Here is a 19,073-nt window from a genome sequence, read left to right on the forward strand (position 1 = left end):
TCGGTTTAGTACAATGTAAACTAGAAATCTTTGACCTTAATTGTATACTTAATTTTCACTTTGTTTCAGAGTTACACCTAGGAAAAAACTGGTATTACAGATAGACAAGTTAAATTCTTCAAGAAAATAAAATGCATGCAAGGATGGAAAAAATATAAGAATCAGGCTCATCTATATGGAAGCATATGTGTAGCAAAATTAATTTTGAAATGTAATATTCAAAATGACACATTTAAATAAAGAAATACATTGCCATTTTACATATTGCATTTTAATTTTGCATATTACATTTCAAAATGAATTTTGCCATCCATATGCTTGCATACATCTACTACAATTTAATGAAATATTAGAAATATACACTACAGATTAAAAGTTTCAGGTAAATAAGATTTATATTTAAAATAAATGCTGTTCTTTTGGACTTTGTATTGGTCAAATAAAAAAATGCACCACACAAAATTGAAGCAGCACAAATGTTTTCAACACTGATAATAAAAAATTGTTTCTTGAGCAGCAAATAATCATATTAGAATGACTTCGGAAGGACTGAAGTAATGATGCTGAAAATTGCTTTGCATCATAGAAATACATTACATTTAAAAATAAATATAAAAAACATTTTAAATGGTAATAATCATGTTACTTCCAGATAGACATTCAGTTTGTGTTTCATTTCTGGTCTTGTACATTAATTGTGTAGGTTCATTTACATAACAGAGAATGTCTGTGACCTAGTTTTTGCTAAAAACACTCATTAAGTTATCTGTCTCTGTCTGTTTTTAAGTAGACCCACTGGGAGAAATATAGCAAGTTCAGGTGACATGATGAATAGAGTTTTGTTTTCAGGCAGGTGCAAGCAGTATGTGTGCCAAATAGTCTTCCAATGAGGAAAAAACTTCTTTAAGTGAACAAGTGTAGCTATTTCCTTCTATGTGCAGATGAATAAACGGTTCTAAGTCATCCTTCTGTTCCTACAACAGTCAGTCACACTTATCCAGACTTGTGGAATCAAATTGCGTTTCTGAGCTGAGCAAAAACACACACAAAAAAAAACTAAACTAAACTAAATAAATATGTTTTTATTTGGTTTTAAATTATTTATATATTTTAAATTCTTGGTTAAATAACAGAAAAAAATATAGAATTTTATATATATATATATATATATATATATATATATATATATATATATATATATATATATATATATATATATATATATATATATATATATATATATATATATATTTCATAATGTAATTATTTATTGAACTGGCAAAAAATAATTATAATTCCAGACTCCAGTGCCCATATCATAAAAAACTAATACTAGCCTAAAAGACAAGTAAACAGTCAGCAATTAAATAAGAAAAAGAAGCTAATTACAAGCAATAGGACAAAAAACTACAGCAGAACTAATAAGAAATGCTACAACCATTGTATAAAGTAATCAAATTAATAAAAAAACACTGTATATTATTATTTGTGTAAATTAAATAATTATATATATATATTTATTTTTATTTTTATTTTTTTTTTAAAGTTACAAAATTGATTTAGACAAGAGCAATGAGAAATTTTCTCTTTTTGTTGTTTAACATGAACGAGAGACTGCATGAATATCAGACTGCTGTCACTCTAAGAGCTGCCCAGATCAAGTATTTTCTTTCTCAGCTGTTTGCTTTCACATAAGACCTAAATTAGTGTGTTTGTGAGGATATTTTTAAAGACAGGCAGTTTGATACATACAACAGAAATGATCATCATCCATATCCCTGTTTATATTAATGACTGATGCATTTGTATTGTATTCCAAAGAGCTCAGTTATAAACACTATAGAACACCCTTAAATACATAAAAAGAGACTTTTTCTGTTAGAAGCATCACAATAGAAAATGAAACCGTATCCGTGCTGACTGGCCGGATCGGCACGGAATGGAGCGGTTAAGCAAAGAGAACCGTTCGGCTCGATAGTGTACAAGTGGCTTATGAATCGCCCATGAGTGAATGTCATGAACGTCATGAATCAGTACATCTGGAAGAGAAGACAAAAATGCTGAAAATCTCAGCTGTGTGGGAGCACTTTAAATTGAGTGAGGACAAGACAAAGGCAGTGTGCCAGTCATGCCATTTGAAACTGGCCTACCACAACAGAACATAAAGTTAGAAAAATCACCTGAGTTCTGTAAAAAAAAAAAAGTAACTTACGCCTATAGTATATTGTTGGTGTAAAAAAAGTCGATTGGATGAATGCTTCTTGACATAATAATAAAAATGCTAAAAGACAGACGGACACTCAAAAATTCCTGCCTTTATTTGAGATAAGAATATTTTCAGCCCACTCCCTCAGAAGCTTCAAATATTCGCCGTTGATTACTACCGAAGTTTTGAAGCTCAAAAAAATGGTATTCTGACCAGCCCTACTTGCTACTAAGTGCCTCAAATAGAACCATGAGTGTCTTTCAAAGTTGTACTGGCATGAACCTCACAAACAGGCTCAACTTTATGTGCTGATTTGCTGGAAGTGAACCAAGAAAAAACGTAAAGCAGCTTGCAGCAATTAGGCTATTGTACAGAATGTAGCTTACACTTAACTTTGAAACTGTCAGCAAATCTTTTTTGCTTTTTTTTCTATTGTTTTACATGTTCTTGTTAAGAAACACGGGCATGTAAACATGATCGGGGGAAAGTCGGCTCCTTAGTCGGTTAACAATAAGGCCGGCCGCGGAGAAAACGCGCTCTGACGACACAGACGTTGGCGGGACTCACAAATAAGGGTGTGCTAAGAGACTAAGTTTTGTGAAGCGCTTCGTGTTTTTGTTTCACCACTGAATTGGATCCTCATCTGGAGGAATACATGGCTCCAGCAAGAACTGTTCCCACTCGTCTCGGCTGGACTCTCTGTAATCATCGCTGGAGAACTGGCTCAGCCTTTTCCGACGAGTGGGCATTGCATCCTCTTCATCGTTGGTGATGGCGGCTGCATCCGCACCACTCGCATCAAGAAAACTGTTCTGATAATGTTAAAAAAAGACAGAAATAAATCAAATAAATAATGTTACTTATAATAACCCATGATATTCCTTCAGACAAAGAAGTCCAATCTCTCTGAGGATTACCGGTGGCATGGACCAGCTGCAGGTCAGCTACTGGATGCCATGTGAGTTTAGCCTGTCTTCCTCCACAATGCTGTGTGCTTCCTCCTCATCTACATCCACATACTGCACTGATACATCACTGCAGCCAAAACACATGCACACAGACACAAAGTTTCTTCTTCAACAGTACAAATGATGGATGCCACATTGTAAGCTCAGCTGAATGTACATACAGTTTGGAGAACATCTTCATAGAGTCTCGTCTGAGGCAGGGCTGCTCTTCAAAGATCTTCTCTTTGAGCACTACAGCTTTACTGTAACCTGTGTCCTTCTCCAGAGACTTATAGATGTAGTACAGACAACCTATGGACAAACAGACCAGAACATAATGCTGAGACTACTCAGAGTATGATGAAAAGCTAGCAGCAGGAAATCAAGATCAAGAACTACAAACCTTTATGCCTGCAAAGACGACATAAAACAGCATTCACAACAGTAACTGCCTACTTGTTCAGTGGCCTTGGCTCCAGAAGTATTTTTTTCCATTATATATATTTGAGAAAATCTTGAAAAAAATTGGGTGTTCATACTTGGTTAGATTTATCTTTACAAGAACCCTACAAAACTAAAAGTCAACTTGAGTCATTATAGGCAACAATTTATTTTGACTATAAAATTGTGTGTGTGTATATATATATATATATATATATATATATATATATATATATATATATATATATATATATATATATATATATATATATATATATATATATGCTATATATTTTTTTTTAATTATTATTATTATAACAATGTTTGTTATTTTTAAGTATATTTAAAATCCTGTGACATTATAAAGTAGCAGAAAGAAGGATAAAGAATGGATGGAATAAATAACAATATTAAACTAAATAAGAAATGCATTGCTACTATACTAATACAATTGTACTATAATGGCCGGCAGCCATATCACCCTGGAGCCCAAGACCGGTTTCCCACTGAAGCTAAGCAGGGCTGAGCCTGGTCAGTACCTGGATGGGAGACCTCCTGAGAAAAAAACTAGGTTCCTGCTGGAAGAGGTGCTACTGAGGCCAGCAGCGGGTGCTCACCCTGTGGTCTGTGTGGCTCCTAGCGCCCCAGTGTAGTGATGGGGACACTATACTGTCAACAAGCACCGTCCTTCGGATGAAACGTTAAACTGAGGTCCTGACTCTCTGTGGTCAGTAAAAATCCCAGGAAGTCTTTCGAAAAGAGTAGAGGTGTGACCTCGGCATCCTGGCCAGATTCACCCATTGGCCTCTGACCATCATGGCCTCCTAACAATCCCCATATCTGCTGATTGGCTTCTTCACTCTCCACCAGTAAGCTGGTGTGTGGTGGGCGTTCTGGCGCAATGGCTGCCGTCATATCATCCAGGTGGATGCTGCACACTGGTGGTGGATGAGGAAATACCCCCTCACAATGTAAAGCGCTTTGAGTGCATGTGTTCATGTTTCGCGTGTAAAAAAACACAGTATTTTTCACACAATTCACCTATCTGTATTCCGCTGTTTTCACTGTCATTAAAACGGGCTGATGTCTTCCTTGTTCTATGAAGTCCCTCCTTCAGAAATACGTAACGAGTTCTGATTGTGCCAGCGGTTCCTGTGTTGTGATTCGACAGCAGCTGACCGCACGTTGCCCTCCTGGAAACGCTATTGGACTAGTTTTGAGAAGCAATTGGGCAGGAGCATGTGCTGGAGATGTACTTATAATCACAGGAGCGTTTTTACTGACGAGATGCGAATGAAAATCGCATTCGATTTTTTTGCACAGCCCTACCATCTAGTTAACAAAGCAAAACAGCATTGCCCTTTGTGTAATAAGTTACAGAAACTGTTAAACGCACCAACTTAAATAATAAAAGACACTTACTGGTTGTGGTCCATAAACAATGCCTTCTCCAAACAAAGAGGGAACTGCTCCATCTTTCAAGAATAATCTTTGTGTGAATCCGGCATTAAACTGATTGAGATTGAGGAAGCTGTCCTCAGCAAAATGTGCTGCACATAATTTTACATGTGGATTATAATTTTCGGGAACCGAGTTAAACATAAATTGTAACCATTGATCTCTAAGTACAGTGCCCCTGGGAAACCCAAACAAAGGTGATTGGACTCCGAGATGAAAATAACAGCGTTTCGATGACATGGCGACAAACACACTCTACAAACACAAACTTCCTTCTTCTCCGTCGGAGGGCAACAAGACCACGCCCCCTTTTTTGTGTATTCCTGTGGGCGGAGGTTAGTCAAAAAACTGTTTTAGTGACGTCATTACTGCAGGAAGTAGAGGGATGTAGTCAAAACGGGTCGTTCGTTGTAGGCGAATTCTGTTAAATAAAATATCTCGCTTGGAATTGAACTTTGAGCTTTAGAATTTTACAGATATTATTTATACTCTTACAAGAACATTACACACTAAACTAAAGTTTAAAACATGGGATCACAAAGAATGGGACCTTTAAATGCATATGCTTTTAAAATCAAGGTCTTCATGAATAAAATGAATTGAATTTTTGCTTCTCTACTTTTTATTTTACTTCTTTAGCATTTTCTACTTAGCAGAAAAATGCAAAGTGTATTATGTTTCCTTGTCTATGCACTAGTACATAAGCAGCACTAAATGATAAATCTGAGCCCTAATGAATCATGCAGGATCAATTTAGATTTTATGTCCAAAAGAAATAATGTATATTTAATGAATTACGCTGATGACTGCAATAGCTGTGACCTGATTCTAGAAGATCTGGGTTTCTAAAATCCAGATCTTGCAGTGAGCCTGGGCACGGTGTGTGCTGTACTGACTCACAGCTGTAGTCACTCAGAGCGTAGAGGACCGTGATGAGACTGTCCAGGCTGGATCCTGTCCAGTGGTCCGGGTTACAGCATGTGCCCACCTCAAACGCATGACGGGCCAAAGACATGCTGGCCTTCCTCAAAGCCAACTTTCCCATCTTAAACCACATATTCAAATCAGAGGAGTCCAGCATGACAGCCTACAAGACACATATATACAGTCCGAGACTCAACTGTGTCCAAACTGTGTCTGGTTAATGGAACTAATACCAAATACAATACAAACTAATACCAAAAAAAAACAAAAAAACTTACACTATCATTCAAAAGTTGAGAGTCTATAAGATATATTAATGTCTGTGAAAGATGTGTCTTATTCTAAACAAGGCTGCATTTATTTGATAAAATATATTTACTGTGAAAATACTGTAAGAGCTAAAATAACCGATGAATTATTATTTTTGTAAAGTTGCATTTTCAGCATCATTCCTCCAGTCTTCAGAGTCACATGATCCTTCAGAAATCATTCAAATATGCCGATCAAAAAATTATTAGCTCTAATTATTATCAATGTTGTGGAAAACATGAATACAATAAATAGAATAGCATTTATATGAAACCTCCGTAACAATATAAACGCTTTTAAATTCACTTTTGATCCATTTAATGTATTCTTACTAAATAGAAGTATTAATTAAAAATCTTGCTGTCCCCAAATTTTTGAATGGAAGTGAAGTTCAATTGAATTGCTAAATGAGCATGCAGGACAAATTATGTGACTTGCACTTAGTGATTTGTTCAAAGTAAGCATTTACCTGCACGTAGAAGTCCATGGCAGGGTCCAGATCATCTCTGAGCACAGCAAGACTGGCCAGGTTTTTATACGTGGAGTACTTCAGCATCAGCCCAGGATGCTTGAGTCCAACTTTCTCATCTTCAAAAGCCACTGCCTGGGGCAAGAAAAAAACTAACAATTTACCACACACTGCCTTTGAGAAACAGAAAGCAATGATAAAGCTAAAGCTAAATATAAAATGAAAGATATTCTGTATTTCTAGTGATCAGAGCTGAAGGAGTGTGCTGTACCCCCTTGAGCAGCGGCGTCCCGAGGAGCTTGTGGTAGGCTTTGGCAGACTCGTCAAACTTGTCATGTTTCTGCAGATCAAGAGCTTTATGATACAGAGCAAACGCTTCTGACTCATGCAATACAAATGAGAAGGAGACATTTTATTAACCCCTTCTAGCCTACCATATCATATCTGATAAACAAAAAGGCCTCTGAATGGATCAGCATAACTGATTAAAAGCCTGTTATTCACAATCTACATGCTTTCTGTCATCTGACTGACATTTCATACTTTTTTAACAAGTAAAAAGGCTTTTAGCTGTAAAAACCGTTGCCTTTTCAGCTTGTGATTCATGTGTCTTTTTGCTAAGAAATCTTGACTGATTTTTATAAATGTAAGAATAACTTTTATATTATTAGGAATATATTCAAGATGGATTGAAGCAACTTATGTTTACTTGATTATCCATACATTAGATTTCAAAAATATCATGCTAAAACATTAAACATGATCTATTAGTCTTTTGAAGGTTTATTAGTACATCTTTCAATCATCATTGTATTACATGTTTTGCCCTCACAATAAAAGACATTATTGAGAGATATATAGTGACAACTGATATTTATATTTACTTTTTATGCGAGTAGTCTGTTACACTGTTATAAAAATCTGACTGATTTGCAATGGTTACAATCATAAATCTTACTAAATATCAATATCTGCAACCAATTGCATATTTTTTGCTCAGTTTTTAGCCTCTGAATAAAAAAGATGTTTTTGATTCAATAAAAATGAGCTGCATATATTCTCCTATATTATATGAGCCATAAAAGCCTGATCTACTCAATATGATTTGCCAAAAGGTTCAATAAACAGTTGATTAAAATCAAGCTTTAAAGGGTAAAAATAAAATACATGAAACAGACCAAAAAGACAAAGTTAGTTGAAAGCATCTGATGTGAAATGAACAGTACGACAGAAGCAGCTCAAACGCTCATATGAGGTAGTTTAGGACAGGACAATAATAAAGAAAAAAGCATAAAACACATAGGGACTTACATATTTAGTCAGGACCATTCACTCCAGTCATCAGCATCTGTTGTTGTCAAGAAAAAAATACTAATAATTTAAACAATCTGGTTAACTGGATCAGAATCCAGAATCATTATTTCTACTTACCAAAAAAAAAAAAAAACATTCTTAGCATTAATAAACATTATTCTCTATATGTTATACATTATTCTTTTGACTGTGTGACGTCACTCTCCACCCCATGTTGCCCAAATCACTCCAAATGAGTGCAGTTAGTTTTGGGCCTGTTTGTGCAAACACTCTATGAATTTCCCTTTCCTTAGATATTACCAAAATGTTTTTCGGGAGCTGTGACATCACTCTACACCCCAGCTTGTCTTAATTGCACAAAGCAAGTGTCATTCGTTTGTGCTCTATTTGTGCTGGTTTGTGCCGTTGAAATAAACAATGTAACTGACCGCTTCTTAAACAACGAAACCTTCGCTCTCTACTCCTTTGTTTTTTTGTTTGTTTGTTTTTTTATTATTGTTCATGCTGCCTTAAAACTTTACATTTAGTCAACTCAAATATTTATCCCTAGCTTCATATTAAAATTGTTGCCATTAGAATATTGGACACTGTAATTATCGTCCCTAAAAAATAACAGATATATGTTAGTTCATGGCGTTCTCCTTGACAAATAGCCCTAAAACGGTTTGTTTGTGCTCGATTTATGCCGTTAAAATGAACATTCTGTTTATTTCGCCTCCGTAAGACTTTACAAATATCTGGAGGAAAAGTGATGTCACGCAAGCCGCTCGTCCAAATTCCTGTCTTCTATTGTTTGCAAATCCTCTACTGGTGTGTTTATTGCCAGCAATTTCAGCAAGCAGCAAATCCAAACATTTTCTTTGTGTGTATAACAGTGTTTGAAAATTTCTCTGCTGGATATTGCAACTTATCACATGTCCATGTACTTATTTGTTGCTTAACTCATCTCATTTGTCATTCAAAAAATTCAACATAGGACTAAATTAAATGGTTTATTCAAGTTACAAATATCACTTTTTTTAGCCTAAACACTATAATTTATGCCAAGGTATTCCAACTAATTTTACATCAATTTTACTTTGTACATTATCATTTCTATATAGCCTATGCAATACAATGTAGCCTGAATTTACCACGTTGACGACGACTGTTTGCTCACATCATTTTTTTTTTTTTATGTGTATTGCATTATACATATTGTAGTTGATAAAATATACTGAGCATGAACATTACCATTGCTAGGCAGCATTTTATCTTTGAGGAATGCGTGAAGTATAAAGACAGCCGGGGTGTGTTTGTTTAAAATATCTTTTATGAAATAAAATGAAATGCAAGTCTACATTGACTTGCAAACCATAACTTCTGTGAGTTTTTGATTGCAAAAGTTTAATTGTAAAAAATAAATAAATGAACATTTTGTAACAAAATTATTAATTGGTATATTCATTTAGATTCTTAGATCTCTCCTATTCCTGGAACAAAATTAATGCTTAAGGTTGATTCAATATTATTCTTAATAAAAAATAAAAAAGATCCCACACTCAACATCAGCCTTTGTAGCAGCCTACAAAGTTGCTTATTAAAGCAAATTATTTTATGAACAGAACGAAGACTGACCTAGCTTAGCACAAATAAAAAAAATGATTTTAGATTGTCCCCTTCTAACGAATGCTTGGTTTTTTGGCTCATTATTATTAATATTAAATATATTTTTTAATAGTTTTTTTATTAATTTATTTAGATATTTATTATTAATAAAAAAAATAGATTAAAATTGTACAATGACATTCACTTATTTTAAACTTTGAACATTTGTTAGCTTAGCAATATGAATACGTATAATATATGAGGATAACATTCTGTTGTTGTTATTAAATTCAAGATTTTGTTATAGTTAATATATAAGTATTGTTAAATTGGCGCTGATAGACACATATCCAGTCGTTTGTGTGGAGAGTGGAAGCTAAAGTGCTTGTTACGTTCATGGATTTTGTTTCCTTATTTGGTATTTCCTGTTTTGTTAATTGATTGATCCCCACCCGTCTCCAGTTCCCTCATTACCTCCTGTGTGCTCAAATACCCTGGCTGCGTCCGAAATCGCATACTTAATGAGTAGGTACTTAATTTCAATAAGTACTTACTTAACGAGCGCTAAAAGAGTACATACTCCATAGCCAAATCTCGTTAAGTATAATGCGGTCCGCCATGTTTACGTTATCATGTGACCGATGACGTTATAACAAGCGCAACAAATTCAAATATATGACTGACTGCGAGAGGTTGAATATTTACTATCTAAATATTTTGATGTTGATGCAATTTGCTCATTTTGTGGTCTTGTTGAATACACAGATGCCCTTTTATTGTTATTTTAGTTTAACCAATACATTTTGCGTTGTTCTTATATTTTAACTCTATTGAAATGACCCGCAGTTTAATCCTTAAAGGTTAAACACCTCATAGCATCAGTAACTTCATAACCCTACCAAGTACGGCTTTCCTCAGCGATTGCAGTATTTGTAATATCTGCACAAAGGAGATGTCGCTCAGCTGCTTTGGAGAAGACCGTTGATTTTACGCTTGAAAATTTTAAGTATTACTACTTAAAAATTAAGATTATCACAGGAAGTATATCTAGCCCACCCCAACACTTAATAATAATCATAAATGGTGACTAAGAATTATATATTTTTTTGTAAAACAAACAAATTGTATTTTTTTTTTCCATATCTATGCATGACTTCACACTAGACAAATGCAGCCAAGATGAATACATCTAAATATTCAGTCAAGTAATGAATGAATGCATGTCTTAATGAAACAATTAGGCTATATTTTATCTACTGAATAAACAAGTAAAATAATAAAAGTAACCATCACAATTACATAAATAAAAGTCAACAACAGATGAAACAAAACTTTATTCAAACACTATTCTGTTTTTGAATGTTTACAGACAGTGAACCCACATCCTTCCATCAGGTCCCTCACTGCTGCAGTCAAACTGAATCTGATCATGATGAGAGAGGGACATCGAGTCCTTGTCTGAATGCACAGAGAGGATGAGGAAGACCATGATGAAGACGCTGAACCACATAACCCGAACAAGAGAAGGAAAACATGTGCGGGACAATATGACTGCTGCTGTGTCTGCTCCAAACATCTGTGTGCTGCTCACCATGAGCATGACTACCTGGAAAACATTTACACAGAGTAAAACGCTTTGTATCATGTTGTCAGCATTCTATTTATTGCTGAATTAATTTCATATTTTTACAATTGCATGTTAATTTGATATAGCTTCATTATTTCTGTGGTGTAGTGAACTGGATTGGTCAGCAGAAGGTTTCTGGATCAATCTTCGCAGTCAATGCTCAATAAAGCTGCTTATTTCTTAAAGCTTTTTTCTTCAAGGTGCTACTATAATATTAATGCATGCATACATTTTCTATTTGGGGTTTTAAAGGGTCAGGTCATCTAAACATAAATTCAGTCATTAATGACTTGCCTCCATTCTGTTCAATGCTTTGCCTGAACATAAAAGGTGATTTTGGTCAAGTTTCTCCTGCTGGTTTGTGTTCATACAGTATCAGTCAATGGAGCCTGACTTCCAGATTCTTCAGGACATTATTTGATGATGCTTTAGAAGATTCTGAAACTCCAGTTTCATTGACTGATGTTGTATGAACAGAAACCAGCAGAACGAACTTGACCAAAATCACATCCTCAGTGTCTTTTGGTTTTTCTCTAGATCTTCTCACTGGTTCTGGGGTCACTGAAGATGACGAGACCACAGCAGCATCTGGTCCTGATGAGAAAACAAGAGGAGATGCAGTGATGGAGCGTTTCACCCATGGCACTCCATCTTCTCCATCCTCTGCAGACATTTCAGATCCTATAAAGATGCACAAGCACAAAACAAAAGCAGTTATCTTAACAGCACAGTGTCATTTCATTTCTGTATTAGAAGTAACAGAATGATCTTACTTCATATTTTGGTTTCAGGTTTTTTCCACTGATGCTGCTGTCACCTGCTCAACCACAAAAGATCTGCATCAAATGTACAGCAATCAAGAATCAGAAAAGTGCTGTAATAACGGTTTAAAATAATTAAAATAAACTACAACTTAATATCTAAAAGATGTTTTATTGATGACTGTAGTGTACTCACTGAGAGTCTTTGATGGCAGCATTCATCATCAGTCTCTCTTAAGCAGATAAACACACGTGTGTCTCATCTGTCCCTGTAACATCCAGACAAGAGTCAGTCTCCTCTGTCATTTATCTGTGATCTACTGCATTTACATGTGGAGCTAGATGTTGATGTGTTCACTCACTTTTTATCCAACACAAGAGCTCCACAATTTACCAACAATACTAATGGTCAAATGAAATAGATAACTTAATGTGTACTTAATGTAGATTTATTTACATTACTTACATTCATCTAAAGCAATGTAGACAGTGAAATCTACATAACACACACATCTCTCACTCAGATGTCTGTTCATGTGATTTGCTCTTTTGCAATGCTCTTAGAACATTTCTCTGTCTCATATTAAATAGACATTTAATCGTCTTTAAGATGTATATGGTTCATGCAAATCCACTTTGGAGACATACATGTGCTTACTGGAGATCCGTTGTTCGCTTTACATAATAAAACATGTTTTGTTTTTTTTGTTTTTTACAAATATACTGTAATGTTATGGTGTAAGGTTTTGGACATACTTCTTTCTTCACATACTCTTTTCCCCTAATATATAGTACAACCCGAATTCCGGAAAAGTTGGGACGTTTTTTAAATTTTAATAAAATGAAAACTAAAGGAATTTCAAATCACATGAGCCAATATTTTATTCACAATAGAACGTAGATAACGTAGCAAATGTTTAAACTGAGAAATTGTACACTTTTATCCACTTAATTAGCTCATTTAAAATTTAATGCCTGCTACAGGTCTCAAAAAAGTTGGCACGGGGGCAACAAATGGCTAAAAAAGCAAGCAGTTTTGAAAAGATTCAGCTGGGAGAACATCTAGTGATTAATTAAGTTAATTGATATCAGGTCTGTAACATGATTAGCTATAAAAGCTTTGTCTTAGAGAAGCAGAGTCTCTCAGAAGTAAAGATGGGCAGAGGCTCTCCAATCTGTGAAAGACTGCGTAAAAAAAATGTGGAAAACTTTAAAAACAATGTTCCTCAACGTCAAATTGCAAAGGCTTTGCAAATCCCATCATCTACAGTGCATAACATCATCAAAAGGTTCAGAGAAACTGGAGAAATCTCTGTGCGTAAGGGACAAGGCCGGAGACCTTTATTGGATGCCCGTGGTCTTCGGGCTCTCAGACGACACTGCATCACTCATCGGCATGATTGTGTCAATGACATTACTAAATGGGCCCAGGAATACTTTCAGAAACCACTGTCGGTAAACACAATCCGCCGTGCCATCAGCAGATGCCAACTAAAGCTCTATCATGCAAAAAGGAAGCCATATGTGAACATGGTCCAGAATCGCCGTCGTGTCCTGTGGGCCAAGGCTCATTTAAAATGGACTATTTCAAAGTGGAATAGTGTTTTATGGTCAGACGAGTCCAAATTTGACATTCTTGTTGGAAATCACGGACACCGTGTCCTCCGGGCTAAAGAGGAGGGAGACCTTCCAGCATGTTATCAGCGTTCAGTTCAAAAGCCAGCATCTCTGATGGTATGGGGGTGCATAAGTGCATACGGTATGGGCAGCTTGCATGTTTTGGAAGGCTCTGTGAATGCTGAAAGGTTTTAGAGCAACATATGCTTCCCTCCAAACAACGTCTATTTCAGGGAAGGCCTTGTTTATTTCAGCAGGACAATGCAAAACCACATACTGCAGCTATAACAACAGCATGGCTTCGTCGTAGAAGAGTCCGGGTGCTATCCTGGCCTGCCTGCAGTCCAGATCTTTCACCTATAGAGAACATTTGGCGCATCATTAAACAAAAAATACGTCAAAGACGACCACGAACTCTTCAGCAGCTGGAAATCTATATAAGGCAAGAATGGGACCAAATTCCAACAGCAAAACTCCAGCAACTCATAGCCTCAATGCCCAGACGTCTTCAAACTGTTTTGAAAAGAAAAGGAGATGCTACACCATGGTAAACATGCCCCGTCCCAACTATTTTGAGACCTGTAGCAGAAATCAAAATTGAAATGAGCTCATTTTGTGTATAAAATTGTAAACTTTCTCAGTTTAAACATTTGCTATGTTATCTATGTTCTATTGTGAATACAATATTGGCTCATGTGATTTGAAAGTCTTTTAGTTTTCATTTTATAAAAATTTAAAAAACGTCCCAACTTTTCCGGAATTCGGGTTGTAGGTGAGTAGGCATATTAGAACGCAAATTAAGTATACGTACAACTGAATCTCATGAGAATTATTGCAATTCTCGCCTACTCTTTTATAAATGCAAATGATTCAAACATACTACTTTGTCGCATACTGCTTGTTCCATACTATATAGTAGAGAAGTATGCGATTTCAGACGCAGCCCCTGTCTGTTCAGTTCTTCCTCGTCTGTGATTGATGTGAGTTCAGTTGATGTTGTATCCTGATGTTAGTAGTGTTGTATATTGTCTGTTATCTCCATCGATTTTCAGTAAACTCCTCATTTGATCAAGACCCTCCTCGAGCGCGTTATTTCTACGCTAGAGCAAACACCCTACTGTAACAGAATCACGGACCAAAACGGTTTAGTTAGTGGCATTTTTCTTTCTTTTTGTTTTTTGTTTTCCTCCCTCTCCCGGAATGGCGATTCCAGCAGTCCGACTCCTATGCCTGGAGCAACTGGACTGTTCGCTGGAGGACCATACCAGGGACTTTCTCAATCTGGCGTGCCTTACCCACTTCCCCGACTGCTCGCTCTCAAATTTCTACTACACCGGCCTGAGCGAGCGGTATAAGGCATGCCTACCAGCGAACGATCCCCGAGAGGATTTCGCCGCTTACGTGGAGTGGGTGCTGGAGAAAAATGGATCTTCATGGACCATCTGCACCGCCGAAGAGGATATCTCCAGCCCCACTCCCGACCCAGAGACCAGCCAGCCGCCATCACACTGCACGGAGTCAGAGCCCGCCGCAGAGCCCGAGCCTTTCACCGACAGGGAGCAGGACCTCGAGAGCGCGACTGACCAGGTGTGTGAGCCGGCAACACCGTCGTGGGATTTTTAGTGGAGATCGAGGGCATGGAGGAAACCCCTGCCCACACTTCTACGACTGAAGGTGAGCTGTATTCGGTTTCTGAAAGTTGTATGGAGCAATTTATGGACCTTATGGACTGGTTTTTGGAGGTAATTCCTGAATCCCCTGTTTCTACGCTGGTTCCATCCAGCCCTAAATTTCCTGTTTCTCCGCTGGTACCATCCAGCCCTGATCCTCCTGTATACCCTCTCAGTCTCCCACTCCCACCTCCTCCAGTCAGTTCCTCTGCTCCATTTCCGCTGGTTCCGCCCAGCCCTGAATTTTCTGTTTCTCCGCTGGTTCCGCCCAGTCCTGAATTTTCTGTTTCTCCGCTGGTTCCGCCCAGCCCTGAATTTTCTGCATCTCCGCTGGTTCCGCCCAGCCCTGAGTTTTCTGCGTCTCCGCTGGTTCCTCCCAGCCCTGAGTTTTTTGCGTCTCCGCTGGTTCCGCCCAGCCCTGAATTTTCAGCGTCTCTGCTGGTTCCGCCCAGCCCTGAATTTTCTGCATCTCCACTGGTTCCGCCCAGCCCTGAATTTTCTGCGTCTCCGCTGGTTCCGCCCAGCCCTGAATTTTCTGTGTCTCCGCTGGTTCCGCCCAGCCCTGAATTTTCTGCGTCTCCGCTGGTTCCGCCCAGCCCTGAATTTTCTGTTTCTCCGCTGGTTCCGCCCAGCCCGGAGTTTTCTGCGTCTCCGCTGGTTCCGCCCAGCCCTGAATTTTCTGCGTCTCCGCTGGTTCCGCCCAGCCCTGAATTTTCGGTGTCTCCGCTGGTTCCGCCCAGCCCTGAATTTTCTGTGTCTCCGCTGGTTCCGCCCAGCCCTGAATCCCCTGTATTCCCTCCCAGCCTCCCTCTCCCGCCTCCTCCTAGACCTGCCAGTTCCTCTGTTCCACTTCCGCTGGTTCAGTCCATATCGCCTGTCTCTCTGCTGGCTCTGTCCAGCCCTGATCCTCCTGTGTTTCCTCCCATCCTCCCTCTCTCATCTCCTCCTAGACCAGCCAGTTCCTCGACCTCATCTCTGCTGGTGCCAGTCTGTCCCGCAGCTCACCCTCAGTCCGCACCATCTGGGCGCGATGGTTCGCCGCAGGACTTCCAGTCTCCAGCTCCGCCTGGGCATGTGGATTCCCTGTCTCCGCCTCCAGCCTCCGAGCCCTGGACTCCTCCTCGGTCCTTCGACCCAGCGGCTCCACCTTGGCTCTTAGCTCCCTTGTCTCCACCATGGCCTGACATCCCACCTGCTCCACCGGGTTCCCTCGTCCCTCCGGCTCCACCTTGGTCAGGCGTCGACCATCCGCCGCCTCAGGACTCCATTCCTCTTGCTTCGCCTTGTCACTCCATCCCTCCGGCTCTGTCAGGCTCCTCCCTTCCTCTGGTTCCGCCTCCATCCTCAGCCACTCCAGCTCTGCAGTGGTCTTCCAGGGCCCCGCATCCGCCTTGGTCGCCTGAGCCTTCTGCTCCGCCTTGGCCCTCCGGATCCTCGGCTTCACCCTGGCTCTGCGGCTGCACTGCTACATCTTGGGCTCCTCACCCACCGGTGCAGTCTCCGTCTGTCAGCCCCCTGGTGTCGTCGGCTCCTTCTCCACCATGGCTCCTCCCGCCGTCGACTCCACCGTGGATCTCCATCCTGGCTGGTCTCTGGAGCACTATCTGGCTCCTCGTGCTCCAAGCTCCTCCCTGGCTCCTCCCTGCAGCCACTCCGCCCTGGTTCCTAGCTACTTGCTCCCTCTTCACCTGCCCCTTGCCTGCCCCATGCCCACCTCCAGAACCCCCACCCTCCCTCCGCTGGTATTTCTCTTGTGGTGCGAGGACGCACCGTTCCGGGAGGGGGCGAACTGTTACGTTCATGGACTTTGTTTCCTTATTTGGTATTTCCTGTTTTGTTAATTGATTGATCCCCACCTGTCTCCAGTTCCCTCATTACCTCCCGTGTGCTCAAATACCCTGTCTGTTCAGTTCTTCCTCGTCCGTGATTGATGTGAGTTCAGTTGATGTTGTATCCTGATGTTAGTAGTGTTGTATATTGTCGTATCTCCATCGATGTTCAGTAAACTCCTCATTTGATCAAGACCCTCCTCGAGCGCGTTATTTCTACGCTAGAGCAAACTAGAGCCCGACCGATATATCGGCCGGCCGATATTATCAGCCGATATAAGCTAATTGCATTTAAATCGGCATCGGCATTTATAATGGCCGATGAAACATGAGAAACAGAGTCTCATGCTTCACTCATGTTATGAGTGTTGCATAGTGTGCCCACCAGAGGGAGCTCTGCAGCTCCAGAGTTAACAACAGCACCAGAAGTCCACTACAGAAGAAAGCAATCAGCCAAGCCACGGAGATGTAACTTACTGTTTTGACGGTGAGTCTGTCGTTCGTCATGTGAAATGATTGTAGATTTAGTTCATACCCTGTATATAAAAACTGTGTGGTAGTTCTAGCTAACGGTCCTATCATTATCACTTCTAAATATTCTGTAACATCACTTACAGCCGCTAATGCATTGCTATATTAGATTAGCCACAAAGCTAATACCATGTTTATCAGTGGAAGAGCGCGAACGTTAATAGGAGGTCAAACTATAACGTTAGCGTTTAACTTATTCTTATTCTATTGCGGTGTGTTTCCCACATAATGACCGCGTAATTGGGCCTTTCACACAGGATGCGGTATGCACGGCGCTTGCCGCTGGGTTCAGCGTTGCCCTTAAGATACAACGCGATTTGCGCTGCGCTATGGCGTAGGCGGGGTTTTAAGAACGTTTAGCGGGAGCTCTTTCATAGTCTGTTCCTCCTCCTTTCGGTCAGCAGCAAACATGTATCTGTCCCGTTGTAAGAAGTGAACGATAGCGCTAGTCCTGCTGATGAGAATAAGACAGAAGCAAGGAAGAAGAGGCTACCCTCAGGTCCAGAGAACAATTTGGTGAATTCAGGCTGGTTACGTTACTCTAACGCTAATAGCTTCCTTTTTAGCAGGCCCCTTAAATGCTTGCTATTAACTTGTTTGAAGGTGGTTCTTCTCAAAATTGACAGCGGTGTGTTCATGACACTAACGTTAACCATTCAACTTCGAATTGATTCCGTAATCTTCCGGTAATAGTAGGCAAGACGATGTTCTGTGAGAGCAAATATAGTGTAGTTACAGTAACTACAGTAGGTGCTTCAGAAATGATTAAACCAGAGGGGACATGTAAATAAATGTGAGCTGAACAAGCGCTTTTTTTTTTTTTTTTTACATATTGTTTCAAAGCAGCTTTACAGACATAACAGGAAAATGTTGAAATAATATTGTTAAATATAAGTAGGTAATACCTATTGCTTGACAAATAAAATATATATATATATATTTCTCATTTTTGCCAATGTAGGAGATCCTAGTTTATTATTATTATAATTCTAATGATGACATGAGTAATGATACATGATGATATTATTAATACACATGCTTATTCTTTCTCTGTCTCTCTTTCTGCCTACAGATGGCTGAAAAAGGTGAATGCTGTAGCAGCAAAGTGTGGGACTACTTCTGCAAATACTTTAACTTTAGTATTATAATTTATTTACAGTACACACACAGACTGTTAAAACCAGCTTCAACTGGAAGAAAGTAAAAGTGTTAAATGTTTAAAACCAGACTGTTTTTTGATCATTAAAAAATATATACATTTGATGTGCAATTGTTTAGTCATTGAGATTGTAATCTAAGGCTTTTTTTTTTAAACATAATCCCTTCTGGAAAATGGTTTATACAGGCAGATATTTTGCTATTGAATGTTGTGTAAGTGCAGTT

General features: G+C 38.9%; 1 pseudogene; it reads right to left on the bottom strand.

The window, feature by feature from the left end:
• The window catches only part of LOC132098247 (calcineurin-binding protein cabin-1-like), a 112,068-nt pseudogene extending 95,396 nt beyond the window's left edge, over nucleotides 1-16,672 (bottom strand).
• Nucleotides 16,673-19,073: the final 2,401 nt, after the last annotated feature.

The sequence above is a fragment of the Carassius carassius genome, chromosome 21 (assembly GCF_963082965.1).
Source record: "Carassius carassius chromosome 21, fCarCar2.1, whole genome shotgun sequence".
Lineage (NCBI taxonomy): Eukaryota > Metazoa > Chordata > Actinopteri > Cypriniformes > Cyprinidae > Carassius > Carassius carassius.